The 16,351-nt window shown below is 37.4% G+C and overlaps 1 non-coding gene across 1 annotated transcript; it reads left to right on the top strand.

The window, feature by feature from the left end:
- Positions 1-11,749: 11,749 nt before the first annotated feature.
- On the top strand, positions 11,750-11,855 carry LOC124097275 (U6 spliceosomal RNA). Its single transcript, XR_006853168.1, has one exon. It is a non-coding gene; the product is annotated as a U6 spliceosomal RNA (small nuclear RNA).
- The last annotated feature ends 4,496 nt before the right edge of the window (positions 11,856-16,351 follow it).

The following is a 16,351-nucleotide window of genomic DNA, read 5'->3' as shown; positions in this document are numbered from 1 at the left end:
TCTAATTATTGAAAAGCAAACATGCTTTTGTGTCTTGAGGGCTAGCATGTGCTGAGCTGTTTGGGGTGTGTTTGCTTTTTCCTATTCATTATCACACAGTGCCTTTTCACTTTAGATGGAGCTTCATTTGCTTCTAATCCTTTTAACTGTAGCTTTGTTTCCCCCTGCCTTCCCTCTAAGCACAAGTCATTACATAAACCAGGAGACATGAAAACAGTTTTAACCAACAGTGAGGGAACTCCTGTGTAAAGAAAAGGGCGAAGAGTTTTTTGTTCAGCCGTAATCCTCCTTTGTGTCCTATGTCACAGCCCGAATGTAAGAATGTCCAGATCTTCTATAGGTATGAAAAAATGACTGTTTCAAAAAAAAAAACAAAAAACACAAAGCATCTGATTTCCCATATCCTTTTTGGATTGTTTGCCAGGATAAAAAGAAAAACAAAGCACAAAACAAACACAGCTCTGTATGTTGCTCTTTTTCTGAAATTGTTACCAGAATCTTAAAGAGAAAATGACAAGATCATCAAAAGACTAGGACTGGAAGATTTTATTTAGGATGGTAGATTTATGTTGCTTCTGCAAAACACGAAAAGCAGAGATCTCTTCTTTGCCCAGGAGACTTGTTCCCTCCCACTTTTGAATCTAGTTCTCATTAGAAATACCCTAGAATTCCCTTGCTGTACTTATTTATGTGGTCCAGGTAGGCCTGGGTTTTTCAATGAAAAGAAAGGTTCAAAACAAAACAAAACAACTCATATTCACAATAATTCAAGAGACCAGAGGCAAAAGCAATGTCAAGACTTGTATCCATGAGACTCTATGGGAGGCTGAGGATGTCTATTAGGAAACCAACAAGATTGAAGTGCCCTCTGGCTTTGTCACCCTGGGACTGTGGGGGCCCCTTCAAGGAAAGCTTTGAGGTCAGCTATGCATTTGACACTCTCTGTGTCCTCTGCTCTCCCTGTTTTGTATCCCCTCAGCATGTTTCCTTCCCTTGATGCCTGGCTGTTGGCTTCTTCAGAGGGTCCACCCATGTGGTGCCATCTGTGCAGGTCTAGGTGTGGTTGTCCTATGGCAGGCACTGGGGCTTCTCCCAGGAGCATAGTCATCCAAACTTGCCTCATTAGCAACTGTCATACTGTTACCTGCATCCTGAGCCAGAGGCCTGACTCTGGAGGCCAACTAATCAGGTCTGGCCATGCCCTAAAAAACCAAGCAGAAAAGGTAATGGTGGAAAGCAAGGAAAGACAACCTTAATCAATATGGTTATGTCAGAAATGCAAAGTGAGACTCAGCATCTCAGCCCTGTTTTCCAGTTGCTGAGAGGAGATACAAGTTTAAATAGAGGAAGAATTGGAGTAGCAAGTGAGAGGTATACATAATTAAGCAGTCTTGGTCGAACTGTGATCTGGTGGGTCATTCTCTCAGTTCTGGTTCTGCAAAGGGACAGTTCTGGAGTAGTCCTTTATCACACAAGGAAGCAATTTCCACTTGTTGCTCAGGATATGTATTTGTCAGACCTGTGATTCTGAAAGCCAACAGTTCAGTTCCATGTGATGATTGCTCCTGCTTTTCCTGGAAGGTGTAGCACAATGGCTGAAGACTTCTAGATGCTACTCTAGGGGTCTAAAATCAGAGGCTGCATTTCTCCCTGGAAGTTTGGTCTCAGTCTTGAAGGGAGAGATAAGTTGGGTAAACTTACAGCTAATAAGTCTTGCATTACTAATTTTTAGATGAGCACTTGCCCCTTAGAGGATTAACAGGCTTATATGTAGAGGTGAGGAGGGACTTGACCCAAAGTTTAATAAAGGAGACTGATACAAAATAAAGGCAGAAAGGCCAAGCTTTATTCTGCTTTCAGCTACCCATAGGGCACAAGAGCCACTGATTTTAGCAAAGTCAGTCTAAAGTTCCTGTTATAATACTTCAGACTTAAACCTGGGGCTCCTGGGAGAGGCATACCTGCACCTGTGTGCACCAGTGTCCACCTATCTGGAAAATGACCGTTCCTTAGAGATGGGGGGAGGCAGGTAGGAGGTGAGGTGGCCTTTTCCATCTTGTAGAGTCTGGCTACATGGCTGTTGGCCGCCAGAGGGGCTGCTACAGAAGACCCAAGGTGGAAGTTCAGTGGTGTGCTGTGCTCTGGGTGGGACCGAGGGCATGGTCTTCCCTTTGCTTCAGCTCCTTTTAGCTGTTTTTCTGTCACTTCAGCCAAGCTGAGTGGTGTCCGTCCTCTCTCTTCCAGATGACTGTGAACTTTAGACCAGGATCCTTGTCTTCTTCTTCCTAGACCTTTTACAGGAATTCTTATTTCCAGATGGAGCATAGAGGTCAGAAAGGGAAGGGATCTCCCTAGGCTCAACGGAGGGGAGCAGCAGGGCCTCCCCTAGATCCAGTTCTGTCTTATGGAGAACTCACACCCTTCCTGTCCTCCAGTGGATAGCACTGAACAAATACTTGCTGAATTTATGTGATGAAGACTTGAGTGTGTGAAATGCTCCTGAGCGCATAGAACGAGGACATTCTCTCTTGCATGCCAGGGGTGGAGTTGGTGGTCTCTTCATTATTCATCATCAGGGGCCATTGGTGGCATCTATAGGATGGCCTGGGACATTGTGTGCCATACACTTGAAATTTGTGGCCATAGCATTTGCTGGTACAGATGGTCTGAGTCCCAAATTCCAGTCTAACACTCTGGCAGGAGCAAGCTTGTGTCTGAGGGTGTCTTGATTACCCCAATATGTCACTCTTTTGATATACCTCATTATATTAAGCATGACCTTAATGCCAAACATATTTTTCATAAGTGTAGAATAATTTCTAAATAGTAATATGGCTGAGCCAGAAGGGAGCTCAACCTACTGTCCATCTGGATGATTCCTGCTGTGTATGAACTGGCTTCATTTTCATGTATGGTCATGTGACAGCAATTCATATGTCCAATGTTGTATTCTCTTTGGCCCTGTGTAGTCGATGCTTACAAATTTAGTATAGATACCATGGAGTACGAAGTTGGTTTTGTTTTTTTTTTAATTTTCTATTTCGAGGGATCAGTATAAGAATTAATTTTAAATTGTCCATTGAGTTATTTTACAATTGTATAATTAGAGCCTTGGTGAGTACAAGTATTTCTCAGACTTATTGTCCTTTTCTTATTCAGATTTAGTTTCTATATCTTATAAGGTCATCTATTCCTTTTGCCTAAAATAATACTTCATAATTTCAAACCTGTGGGATTCTACTTTATTCCCATTTGTTTAATCAATAGTCTTGTAATTGATTAGTGTAATCAATAGTCTTGAGCTTTTCTAAGGTTTTAATTTATCTTTTTCTAAAAATTCCAAATCCAAAAGGCCAATAACTTTGCTAAATCACTCTTTCTTCCACCTGTGTACTAAATAGATTATTATGTCCTATATTTTGTACCACAATAGAGTCTATTTTGGGGTTTACCATGCTATGGCATTGATGTAACTTTGTGCACTAATTTCATTTTTTAAAGCATTGATACTTTATAATAAATTATAATGTTTTCTAGAATTAAAACCTTTTCATAACTTTTTCCTTCAAGAATGTCTTTGCTTTTGAATATATTTACGAATCCATCAGATTTTAGAATCATTTTTGATTTAAAAAATCACTCCAATTGGTATTTTGGTTAGATTTGCATTCAGTGTGAACAGTAATTTTAGAAGAAAGTGTCCTCTCAGTTCTCCTCCTTTGCTCCCTGGTCCCATCTTGGACCACACAGTGTCCTTGTGCATGGAATATTTGGCACCCTAGATGTTCATCTCTCAGACAATCTTCCATCTTCTCACTGAACTCAGCTGTGGCAGAAAAAATACTTGCCTCCTACATCCGCTAGCTCAAACATCCCAACTCTGGCCACAATAAGTGGAGATTTTTTTTAATGCAATTCAATATGTATTTAACTCCATTATAAAAATAATTGCTCAGGGGTTCACTGAATACAGTTTATTAATTTATTAATAACTGATGCTTAGTTTGTATTCCTCACCCCCCCTCCCATCCCCACAGTGGAAACATAAATAACTGCTTTGTAAATATTTTTAGATACTTATTCAATTGTTTCCTAATGAAAAATACAATGAGTAAGAATCTTTGGGGGCTGGGGTTGTGGCTCAAGCGGTAGTGCGCTTGCCTGGCATGTGCGCGGGGCTGGGTTCGATCCTCAGCACCACATAAAAAAATAAATAAAATAAAGATGTTGTGTCCACCGAAAACTAAAAAATAAATATTAAAAAATTCTCTCTCTTACAAAAAAAAAAAAAGAATCTTTGGGTCAGAGAATGTACATTCCCAACTTGGGTACTTATTGTTTATTTAACTTCCAGAAAGATTGTGCCAATATTCATCTCATTCCGGGGTTCAGATTTAGCTTTAATTATCTGTTTGCTCTTCTCCTTTGATTCCATGAGGGAAGAAACATTGAAAGAAAAAGCAATATTGTTTTTTAATGAAAACCAAAAGAGAGGAAGAGAGAGGGAGAGGGAGGAGGCAGGAAGGAGGAGGCAGGAGGGAGGAGGGAGGAGGGAGGAGAGAGAAGGGAAAAGGAAGAAAGGAAGGGGGAAAGGGAAGAAGGGAGAAAAAGAGTTTGTTTATTTCTTTTTTCTCAATATACAAATAATATTAAGGTTTTTAAAAAGTTTTCTGGAGGAGGGAATTTTGGCCTTTGATTATATGATTTTTGGAAGCCCCAGATCACCTGTGACTGTAGTTGGTATTTGGTAATTGACTCTCTGCTAGGTTTGATTCATGCTTATTGTGAGAATATCAGATTATCCTTCCTGCCCCCCCAGTACTTAACAACAAGAACCTTAAAATACTTCTGGGAAAGTCTCCTTCTCCATGAGGTTTGCGTCAAGAGGCCCCAGTGCACCAAAAACACAATAGAGTTTCATACTCACTTCAAAGCCCTTTGTTTACAAGGGCAACAAACTAATTATATGCTTTGCTTTAAATTCCTTGATATTCTAAACTTATAATGTTTTTCCTCCTCTTTCTGCCAATGAGATCTTGTGACTAACTTCTCCCCCTCCTGGGTGTCCCCTTTCCTTCTTAATTCATTACAACTTTATGTTTTGTGCAGAAGCTTTTCATTCGACATGGTTTTCAGCTGTAACCCAAACACATTCTGTATGAGCCACTTGAAGGATTTTAAGATGAATTTAAGTTCATTGGAGGATGAACTTAGTCTGCAGGTCTGAGCTTCTGTCCAAGTTGCATTGCAAATTAGTTCAAAGAATCTACACAAAATAATTACCTTTATGGTTTCCAATGTGTAAAACAGACACAATATTATCTGTTTTGTTGTTTGCCATGAGGATCATACACTGGATAAGTATATAATGCTCTAGGATTATGCAAGGAAATTATTTGAGAATGGGATTAATTTTCTTATCTCTTGCAATTGTTCACTTCATTCGCTTTCAGAAGTATGGGTTTAATATCCCTTATCCAAAATGCTTGGGCCCACAAGTGGTTTAGATTTCAGAACTTTTTCAAATTTGGGGGTATTTGCATATAACAATGAGCTATCTTAGGGATGGAACCCAAGTCTAAACATGAAGTCTATGCATGTTTCATATAAACCTATACGCATGGCCTGAAAGTAATTTTATACAATATTTTAAATGAATTTGTGCGTGAGGCAAAATTTCAAGGTGTGGAATTTTCCACTTGTGATATGATGTGGGCATTGAAAAAGTTTTGGATTTTGGAGCATTTCAGATTTTTGGATTAGGGATGTTTAACCTGTACATTTCATTCAATCTTGGGAAATTAGGAAATATGTTTGTTCAACAGTGTTTCCTCGGTCCCTATTGCAAGGGATATGTGATATACATTTCCTGATTAATTTATGAGAAGTTGTACATATTTTTATTGCTCTGATACACCACAATTTATTAATCTGCTCTTTTATCAATGGGTTTTACATAACTTCCCTTTTTTTCATTCATAAATAATGCTGTTGTAAACATTCTTGAACATACCTTTTGGTTCAAGTGTTGAATATCTTTCCAATTACTGTGTTATTAGGTTAAAGTCAGTGTAGTATAAGTAAATCAATATGGTTCAACCTATTATATATTTGTTGAATTATTGGCTCAAAGATTTGCAAATCCCCAACTTACTTATTAATATTGTCAAACTGTATTCCAAAGTTCCTGTTGATCTACCTGCTGCCTAACCCTTGGTATTGTCAGACTTTTTAGTTTGCCCCAAATTGGTGGGTATAAAATGGCATCTTGTTGGAACTGAATTTGTGTTATATTGATAATTTCATAATTTGCTCTTGTCTTCTTATCGATTTTGACTGTTTTCTATAACATCATCTCCTTCTCATTGATTTAGACATCTGTATGTATTCTGGACATTACACTGTCATTTATGCATGTTGAAATAGATTCTTCAAGTCTGTGACTAGTTTTTCTACATTTTAAGTACCCTTTTTAAAGAACAAAGATTTGAAATTTAATAGAGTTTAATTTGCTTTATGTTAAAGGGTTTTGTGTCTTGTTTAAGACCTAAAGCATAAGCGTATATTTTTTCTAAACCTTCCTTCCCACCCCACTGTCAGGAAAATCAATTACGTGGCACTATTTATTGAATAGAAAATTCTCTTCTACTTTTCTGTCAGCTACTTTTAAAATACATCAGGTTTCTGTGTCTATACAGCTCTGTTCTTGGTTTCTTTATGTCACTTCATAGGTTGATTTTCTTATTGTTGAATGAATGGTACACTGTCAATTTAATTACTATCATGTTTTGGAAAGCTTGATATGTGGGAAGATGAGTTATTTCAACCTGTTGATGAAAATTATGTTGAATTTCTTTGATCTTTGTTCTCCTAAATATGTTTTAGGATCAGCTCATTAAGTATAACAACAGCCCAAACTAACCAAACCTACTAGAATTCCAGTGGAAATTTCATTGAGCCTGTGTATCAATTTGTGTAGAATTACAGAATTGCAATGGACGCACAGATCCGCTGAGTAGAACTGACATTGTTATAATACCCCTGGTCTGAGTTTATGTTTTTGGGTAAAAGTTGTATTTCTTTTATTCACAGATTTCTGTCTTTCCTATGCTTAGAAAAATTCCTAGCCTTGAGTTTTTAACATATTACCTTTTCTTCTTTTCCTTCATTCCCCTTGAAGGAACTCGTCCCCTGCTCCCTGTGACTGATTGCTTACACTTTAAGATTCAGCTCATGAGTTTTCTTTTTGTAGAATATTTTTGGTCACTCTCTTCCTCTTAGTTCTTTGGAGATTTATTGTATATCTTGTAAACAAAGCAATGCAACGTTTGTTTCTGGCCAGCACACCACTGAAAGCAAAAGTGTTATTGCTGAATTTTAAATTTTATTTAAGTTTTGTTTTGGCTAACTTGAATTGCCAAGCATTTTTTTTTTCTTCTGGGTTCAAGATTAGCATATTATCTGGGTTCTTTCCTCACTGAGAAAAAGAAACACCCCCCCCCACACACACACACACACACTCACTATGTTTTTTTGTTTAATGGCAATTGTGTATTTTATATATATGTATATGTATAAATCACACATATATTTAATATTATATATAATCACATATAACTTTCCCATATTACATATAATCACATACTTACTTTTCATATATGTATTTAATCCCACTTGCTTTCTCTTACAATATTGTGATTATAGATTCATTGACATCTAGTATCGAGTGTTTTGAAAAAATGTTTAAGGTCAGACTGATCTTCCCCGTCTTATTAGGGAGGTGACTTTTCCCCTGTCTGAATACCTATAGTATATTTCCTTTGCCTTTGAAGATTAGGAGTTTGAAGTTCACTACACATAGTTCAACTATGGCTTATTTTGTTTTTTCTCTAAAATGTAGTGGCTCTTTCAGATTAGATAAACTCTTCCTCTCTATTGTGGTCTGGGTTATATCTCTGAGCATTTTTTCTCCCCATTTGTTGAATTCTCTGCTTTAGGAATGCCAACTATCCTTATGTTGCATGGTTTTTGCTTGTCAAATCTATTGGGTTTTCTGTGAATATTTTTGCCTTTAAAAATGTTTTAAAAGATCACTATTGCTATCTCCACCCTACTCTATTCCAGCACTTCAAATCTAAACAGTGTCTATTTTCTTTCTGTGTCTTCTAAATCAGTTAAAATTTCACAGTGATTATTTTTGTTATTTTTCTTTAGATGAGTAACCTTTCTTTGCATTTATCTTTTTTGAACTCTTGTTTTCTGTTTGCTCTAATTAAACCATGCTTCTTTGCAAAGCAGTTATCAATTCTTCTTCTTATTTGAGTTTCTTTCCTGTCATGCTCTATGCATTTCTTTGGCTTGCACTGTTCTTAGTTTCTATCCATAGTGTGTTGAGATAGCTGCTCTGATTTCTTTTAATCTGATTCATACTTGGGCAGCCCAGCCAAAGTATGATACTTGTTCTTGACTCTTTTCAATAAATCTGAGGCCCATCTAATTTCTTCTTCAGTCTCTAGGGTGATCCCTGAGCCTGCTATACTCTGCTGTTTTCTTTGGCAGGAGGAAGGTCCAGGTGATAGTGGAGATGAATGAGAACCCATTGGAGATGGGACGCAACCTTTATTAGACTAGGTGGGCTCTGCACTCTCCTTTGCCATTTTGTTAAATATTTTGTACTATGTTCTTTCCATTCATTTGAAAAAGTTTTTTCCCACTGTAGATTCATTTCATATTTATATGTATAGCCGAGGCTTCTCTGGAAGAATCATCTTCAGTGCTCACTACTCTTGTCTGATCATTCTCTCCAGCTTCTCTGTCAGAGGCTTTAGGGAGACTGGTGTGGGATGTTCTTTCCATAGGCATGGGTCCTGGGAACAGCCACCAGGATTGTGTGAGTGAGAATTATGGCTTTGGAGACTCTGGGATAAATTGGAAAAGAATCATGTGAGCTTTGTCTGATCTGCTCTGGAAACTTATTTCTTGACATCTTTGTAATTTCTTTCTTTTTTCTCTTATCAGGCAAAGACAAATTTCTCCCTCTGGCCTCTAATTTCTTTCCCCTTAATTTTGACTCGGGGAAGGAAAATTCTGTGAGGAAGTTTCCATATGTCATTCCATCTGATGTCCTTTATCTATACATGTTTTAATGCATGGCATTGCTAAGGTCTCCCTGAATGTCATCTGGTCTCAACTGTGCTGAAGGAAAGGCTTCTATTGATATTTGGGCTGGGGTATGACAGGAATGGGGAGTGGGTCAGAGTCATAGTATTCAAGAGAAAGTCACAGTGAGAGGTAGTGCAGGGGCACGAAGCTCACAGGTGTAGATGGGGCATTCACTGTGCTGTGGAGTTTCCCTCCTACTGGAAGAATAGAGGGCTTCATAGTTATTCAGAAGGGTGACCATTGTCCTTTGTAAGCACCAGTAAGTTCTATGGGTGATTCCTTTTGTTGAGAGCAGAAGTCATGGTAGCATCAGCCTCTGGTGCCTTTGAACAGCACTGAAGCCCTTGTTTCCGCTTAGATCAGATATCTGGATTCAGAAGTCAGTACTGGGGCCTGGAGTGGGGAGAGAGAGCTCCTAAAAATTAATCAGAAATCCTTCCCATTAAACAGCGGTAAGATTAGAAATGTTAAACAAGATCCAAGGATAATAATGACACCTGAGAAGAGAACCATGCTATAAAAATGTGATGAGAAAAAGAGGCTACTTTCATGCCTCCACAGAGAAAGTCTAATGAAAGGAGGTGATTCACTTGCTCACAAAGGACAGTGACACTGCAGAACTCACCTTCTGAATGCTTTTCTCTTTAATGGAGTAGTGTCAAATTCAGAACAATGGAAGATTTTCCCACTTGTGTTTTTCAAAAGGGTCAGTGACCAACTTGTAAAAACAAAACAAAACAAAAAAAGCCTCCAAAGTAATTATTAGACTTTTGTTTTTATTTCAGATCCTCAGAGGAACTTTAGTGATAATATGTAGAGCTGTATTTTTTTTAAAACCGTGTTGTTCGAAACTAGAAGTTTGTCATTGATTTTCAGACTGACTGTAGCTTCAGAGTTCCTATTATTTTAATTTGGCAGGCTCCTTTAACTTATATTGCCTTTGAATGTGGGAAAATAAATAAGACACTAAAAATACAAAAATAAAAATTTGATTGCATGAAAGATTTAGACAGTAAAAAGGCAAATTAAAAATTAGAGAAAATATTTGCTTAAGGCTAAGAAAAGTATAAATTCTTTAATTAGAAGACAAGAAATGATGATTTATAAGTCAGAAAAAAAAGAACAATTTAATAGAAAAATGGGTACCTAGAAGAACAAGGAGTATTATATAAGGAATTATTACATACTTCTTAAAAATGATTGACCTCAATAATTAAAAGTTATTTATTTTTGCATATCAGTTTGAAAAAAGTTTGACGAAAATTAAAAGATTTTTAATCTTAAGTGCTACTGAGAGTTTGATCAGAATTAATGAGGATTTATTTATTTATTTTATATATATATATATATATTAGTTGTTGATAGACCTTTATTTTACTTATTTTTGTGGGTGCTGAGAACCAAACCCAGTGTCTTACACATGCCAGGCAAATGTACTACTGCTGAGCCCCAGCCCCAGCCCCTGATTTAGTTTTTTTTTTTTTAATATTTATTTTTTTAGTTATCAGCGGACACAATATCTTTGTTTGTATGTGGTGCTGAGGATTGAACCCGGGCCGCACAGCATGCCAGGCGAGTGCGCTACCACTTGAGCCACATCCCCAGCCCCTGATTTAGTTTTTAATGAAGGAATTTTAGTTTTTTCTATTCAGACTAAAAATCCAGATTACAAATCACATACACTTTGGTCTAGTAATATTCTCATAGATATATGTACAAAAGTCAGCAAAACAAGTAAAGAAAACTCATGAAAGTGTGGGCCCCAAACAGAAAACCATGCAAATTTCATAATTAGGTAATTGGTTAAATAATTCTATAATAGAAGACTAAGTTGTCTTTAATAGCAGTGAGGCAGATATATTAAGTATTGATACGTAAATTCTTTCTGAAAATATTACTTATGCTCATATATAGTTCTTAAATGAATTAAGAAAGCTAAGATAATTTATCTTTTGGGTGATTGTGTAACAGTGGTCCACTTTATGCTTTGAATAAAACCCTTGCTGCTCTGCCACTGCAACTTATTTTTTAAATGGATCTGTTTCTTTCTTTGCCTATTTATATTCAGTAAGAATTAATTATTCCTCCCTCCCTGCTCCTCCCCAATATCTCTCCCTCCGTAATCTCAGAGGAATCTTCCCCATCCTAGGCAGAGTTATCTGTCTGTCCTTGAGCACAAATCTACCATAGGAACAAAGTAATCCGACTTTGGGGAGTACTGGAAACCTCAGAAATGACTGTTCCCCAAATTAACAAGTGAATTACATCTCCAGACAGAGAACATGTGGAATGTGGCTTTTGAGTCATCTCTTTAAAAGCCCACTCCCTTCCTTCCTTTTGATGGGCAGAATTACATACAGCCTTTGGGACAGAAGCCCCCTGTGTTTCTTCCTTGCTAGCAAAGCAATCAACCTTCTTTTTCCTTTTCCTCAAAACCATGTCCTTGTTATTGGATTGGCACTGGGGACAGGACCCAGCTTTTGGTAACAATTGCTTGTATACTTTTTGTACTTTTAAAATTTTCTAGCCATATATGTATTTATTTATTTCTAATATAAAAAATTGTTATAAGAGTCTCAGGTCATGCTTGCTTTGGCAGCACATATACTAAAATTGGAACGATACAAAAGAGAAGATTAGCATGGCCCCTGCGCAAGGATGACACGCAAATTCGTGAAGCATTCCGTATTTTGTGCAAACACAAAATAAACTTCACTATAAAAAAAAAGAGTCTCAGGTCTACAAATGATTTTCCATTTCTTTATAACCCGTTGTTCTAACAGTAGCAATCAATGTCATTGAAAATGAATGAAAAAAAAAATATCGTTTTTTTTTCCTTAATGGAAATCATTGTTTAATATGAGGTACATTTTCTGTATTGCCTATTTATACTCAGTCAGAATTAACTCTAGAATCCTCCCCCACCACCTCTTGACCCCAATCCTCTTAAGACATTTTAAAAATTCTTACAGAGAATGACCAAATGATTTGAATAATTCGCAGCCTTCTGAGTGTTCCTGACATTTCTTTCTGGTTTTAAGCATGATCCCTTGAACCAAAGGGTGACCTCCTCCAGATCTTCTGTTATCAGAATGTGTGATACTAGGTTTCAGTACAGCCCAGAGAACTTTTTTATCATGTTATATTTTTATCATGTTATATTTTCTGACCCAACGCCTCATACACTATTTCAAATAGGGCAATTTCTTTTCTTTTCTTTTTTTTTTTTTTAAAGAAAGAGTGAGAGAGAGAGTGAGAGAGAGGGAGAGAATTTTTTAATATTTATTTTTTAGTTCTCGGTGGACACAACATATTTGTTTGTATGTGGTGCTGAGGATCGAACCCGGGCCGCACGCATGCCAGGCGTGTGCGCCACCACTTGAGCCACATCCCCAGCCCCAGGGCAATTTCTTTTCTCCTTTAATTACATCAGGGATTGAGTTTTAGGTCTAGTGCACACATTCACACTTAGATCTGCGGCCTGCACTTTACAGAGAGGGGAATAGCAAAGGAGCCAGAGAGCCCAGAAGTTCATATTAGTTTAGAGCATTGTAACTTGGGGGTCCGAAACAGTAAGACACACTGCTGGGGTTGACTGAACACCCTTAACTTGCAGATTTCCAAGTCGCTGTATGAATTAATTCTATGCTTGGCCTGTTTTGTGTTTGGCTGTACACTTTTGAACTTATAAAATGATATGGACTGGGCTAGAGCGCTTAGAAGTGGAGTGCTCGCCTAGCATGTATGAGGCTCTGGATTTGATCCTTAGCACCACATGTAAATAAATAAAATAAAGGTATTGTATCCACTTACAACTAAAAAAAAAATTTAAAAAATGATATGTACTGCAATCAGTAAAGCAAGAACCACATTCCATGTGTCAAAAATGGCATTTCTTTTTCTCTTCTCTTTGACAATTCAGTTTTGTACCAAATATCACACACAGTTCTTTTTTTGGTAACTCTTTTGGATAGTCTGTGTCTAGAGAATTGACAACAGTTTTCGAAGTTTATTTCAATTTCAAGAAAGTCACTGAAGAGAAAAAAAATTATTTAAACATAAACAAATATTCCTTGATTGAATCTGGAAAAAACAGAAGCTGGGCCTGGTGTGAGAAGGACCAGGAGATGATATAGTCATGGATCATGATGAGGCGACAAATGAATTGGGCCCTATAATGGAACTTGTGTCCCAGTAGTTGTTGTAGTAGGAGTGACAATGACTTTCTTTAAAAGGATAACTGACTTGTCAATCATCCTTCAAGAGGTGGAAATGTTGTAATGTTTTGCAATTTATTCAAGCACATTTTTTTTTTAACAATATATATTTCCTCAGGTCCTTTCCCTCGCAGAATTCTTCTGGCCTTGTATCCTGTTCATGATTCTGACAGTACTTCGTTTCCAAGAACCTCCTAGACATAGAGACAGTTGTAAGTTTCACTTAATATGATTTTTTAGATTACAGACCTTCAGAGAAATAAGAGAGTACTCATCCCTCTGTTCTTCATCAATGCTGAATTATGAGTGGAATAAATGAAGAGTGTTCCATTCTAATAGAAGCAGTTCATCTGGGGTATATGCCAATAAGCAGCAATTTGGATTTTTTTTTTAAATTAAAAAAGATAGTCACACATTTGCTCAATTTAGCAGACAGCTTTATCCTTGCAACTAAACTGAATCAATTTGGACCTAGAGATATAAGACATTTAAATGTAGGAAAAGTGGAATAAGAGGTTAAAGATGGGAAATACATTTCAGTTTACCACATGGTACTGATGGTGGTGGTGATGGTGGAGACAGTGGAGACTGCGATGATGATGATGGCAATTATGATGGTGATGTCCTGATAAACCATCACTGATAACTCTCTGTGCTCTGGGAACATCTGTCAGACCATTTGTCTGTCTGATTTGAAACCTCAACAGCAACATCCCTTGAGAAACAATGGCCTGCTCTGTTTCCATTTACTATGCCACTTGAAATGTATACAATGTGGTCTACTCTGCAAATTTCTCTTGAATAAATGCTTATTGAATATTGGGGATTTGTCCAAAATAGGTTGTCTCTTATATTTAGGTTTTATATATAGGGAAAAAAATGGCTCTAATTGTTCTTTGTTGTTTGAGGACTGTATTATGTATTATAGGTTGAGACAGTCTCCATTCAGGAAAAACTGAAAAGTTTTTCAGAATTCTTATTTTATAGATTTATTTATTTGCTTATTTAGCAAATATTTCTCTAGTGCCTTTTGTGTTCCAGGCCTTATTGAGGATAAGACAGAGAATCAGGTATTCCTTTGCCTTTATAGAACCACATAGGAAACAGGAAACAAGTATGTTTGGGTCAGGGCTAGAGTCCTTAATCTCTGACCCAATATTCCATTGTGGTGGCTACTATTCTTGACACATTCTTGAGAGAGATGGGATACAGAAGTAATGCTAGGGAAATGCACCTCCTACTCCTTGCTGAGATATGACCTCCAGCCCTTTTAAGGTCTCCTATTCTATAATGCTGAACCACGAATCTGCTAAGAAGTCCATTTTCCCCTTAGCTTAAAAGTCCAAAACTTTACTTTTCATTCATTCGTTCATGTTTGTTCATTGATTCAATCATTAAACATTTAGTGAATGTCTTCTATGTGCAAACATTATGCCCAATACTAGGCAGAGTATGTCTCCATGTCTTGGGAAGTGAGAGAATCTCCCAGACCAAACTAGACTTCTGGCTGTCACCAGGGTTTCATATGCTACAGCATAGATGATCAGTGACATCCAAGTTGCCTGCAGTCATCGGGGGATGACTGTTCCCACCCTTCCAGGAAGAGAAGGGTGGTAGGGTTGGGGAATGTGTGATCAGTACTTCTTGAAGGAAGCTAGCTCACTGTAGCAATGTTTGAAAAGTCTTTGATTCTATCTAGTGAAGAAAACAATTTTGCATCATATGGTATTTAACAACTACACATAAACATTTCAGAAATCAAGTTGCACTAAACTCAGAACTTTTGCTCAAACTTTAACATTCCTAACTTACATGAGATGGGAAAAAGCATCTATTCTTATTCTTTCCATCTATGACTAGTTTGCAAAGGGCTTTGCCTGAGGGGACTGGCTATACAACAGAGGTGTTGCCATTGTACAACAGAGGTGTTGCCACTTCGTGAACAGGGAAGTATGTAGACCCTAGAAGAGAGGTGTTTGGTATAAAGAGTTTTTGGTTTTGGATGGAGTCCTCAGGCAACTTTCAAATTAATAAGAGGGTTAATAACATAATAATTTAATATTACATATTATAATTCTAACTTAATAGGTATTCCACCTCTTGTAGCAGGTGTATGGACTCATTTCTTCCTTGCATCTGTGTCCAGGTTACTTGCAACCCCGTGATCTGCCCAGTCGGGGTGTTATGCCCTTTGTCCAAGGACTTCTTTGTAACACGGGGTCAAAGTGCAGGAACTCCAGCTTTGAAGAGTCCATGGATCACCATTTTAGGTAAGAGACACACAAACATCCTTTACAGATTCCTGGGAAGTTGATGCACATAGCAGAAATCTTGCTCTTAGGACAGCCTTAATAATTTGGGACAGATCAGGAGATCATGAAAGTGCAGAATTTAGAACTTAAAGAAAATTGGTTTTATTAAATTCAAATTTTACATAATAATGACTCCAACTAATGGTTAGTGTCTGTTAGCAGGAAACTCTACTTCAAGACTCAAAACAAATGCTGATGAGCAAATCTCATTTGCATGCAATCGTTTGTTTCTATCCATTAAACTCTGACTTCAAAATTATTCGCTTAGTCAGTTTTTCATTTTGGTGCCAAGGGCCCCCCAAACAAGCAATTTTTGAGCTACCTACTGGGATTCTGTCTTCAGCTGAGATCAGTCAACTCTTTCTCCTCTATCTTGTCACATAACTGGACTGCAGGGAAGGTATGCCTTCTCTGATTCTCTCAATGCTGAGTTATGCTGACATTGCCTGTGGCATCAGTTGGCATTGGGGATTGAGATATTTTCAAGTGAGAAGGGTCAAAGTGAATATACTTAAAGTGGAGGATCTGGAATGTTCTGGAAAGTTCTCCCAGGTGGAGTAAAGAATGGGAAAAAGTGAATAGTTACTCATCATAGTATGAATTTTTTAGGCACAGATGTAGGTTTTATTATGTCTATACTCATTGGTATTAACAGTCTAA

Source organism: Marmota monax, unplaced genomic scaffold (assembly GCF_021218885.2).
Source record: "Marmota monax isolate L192 unplaced genomic scaffold, Marmota_monax_Labrador192_F-V1.1 WCK01_AAM20220418_F8-fsc00342, whole genome shotgun sequence".
Taxonomy (NCBI): domain Eukaryota; kingdom Metazoa; phylum Chordata; class Mammalia; order Rodentia; family Sciuridae; genus Marmota; species Marmota monax.
Note: the sequence above shows the minus strand (reverse complement) of the source record. Positions and strands in the feature narration are given on the sequence as shown.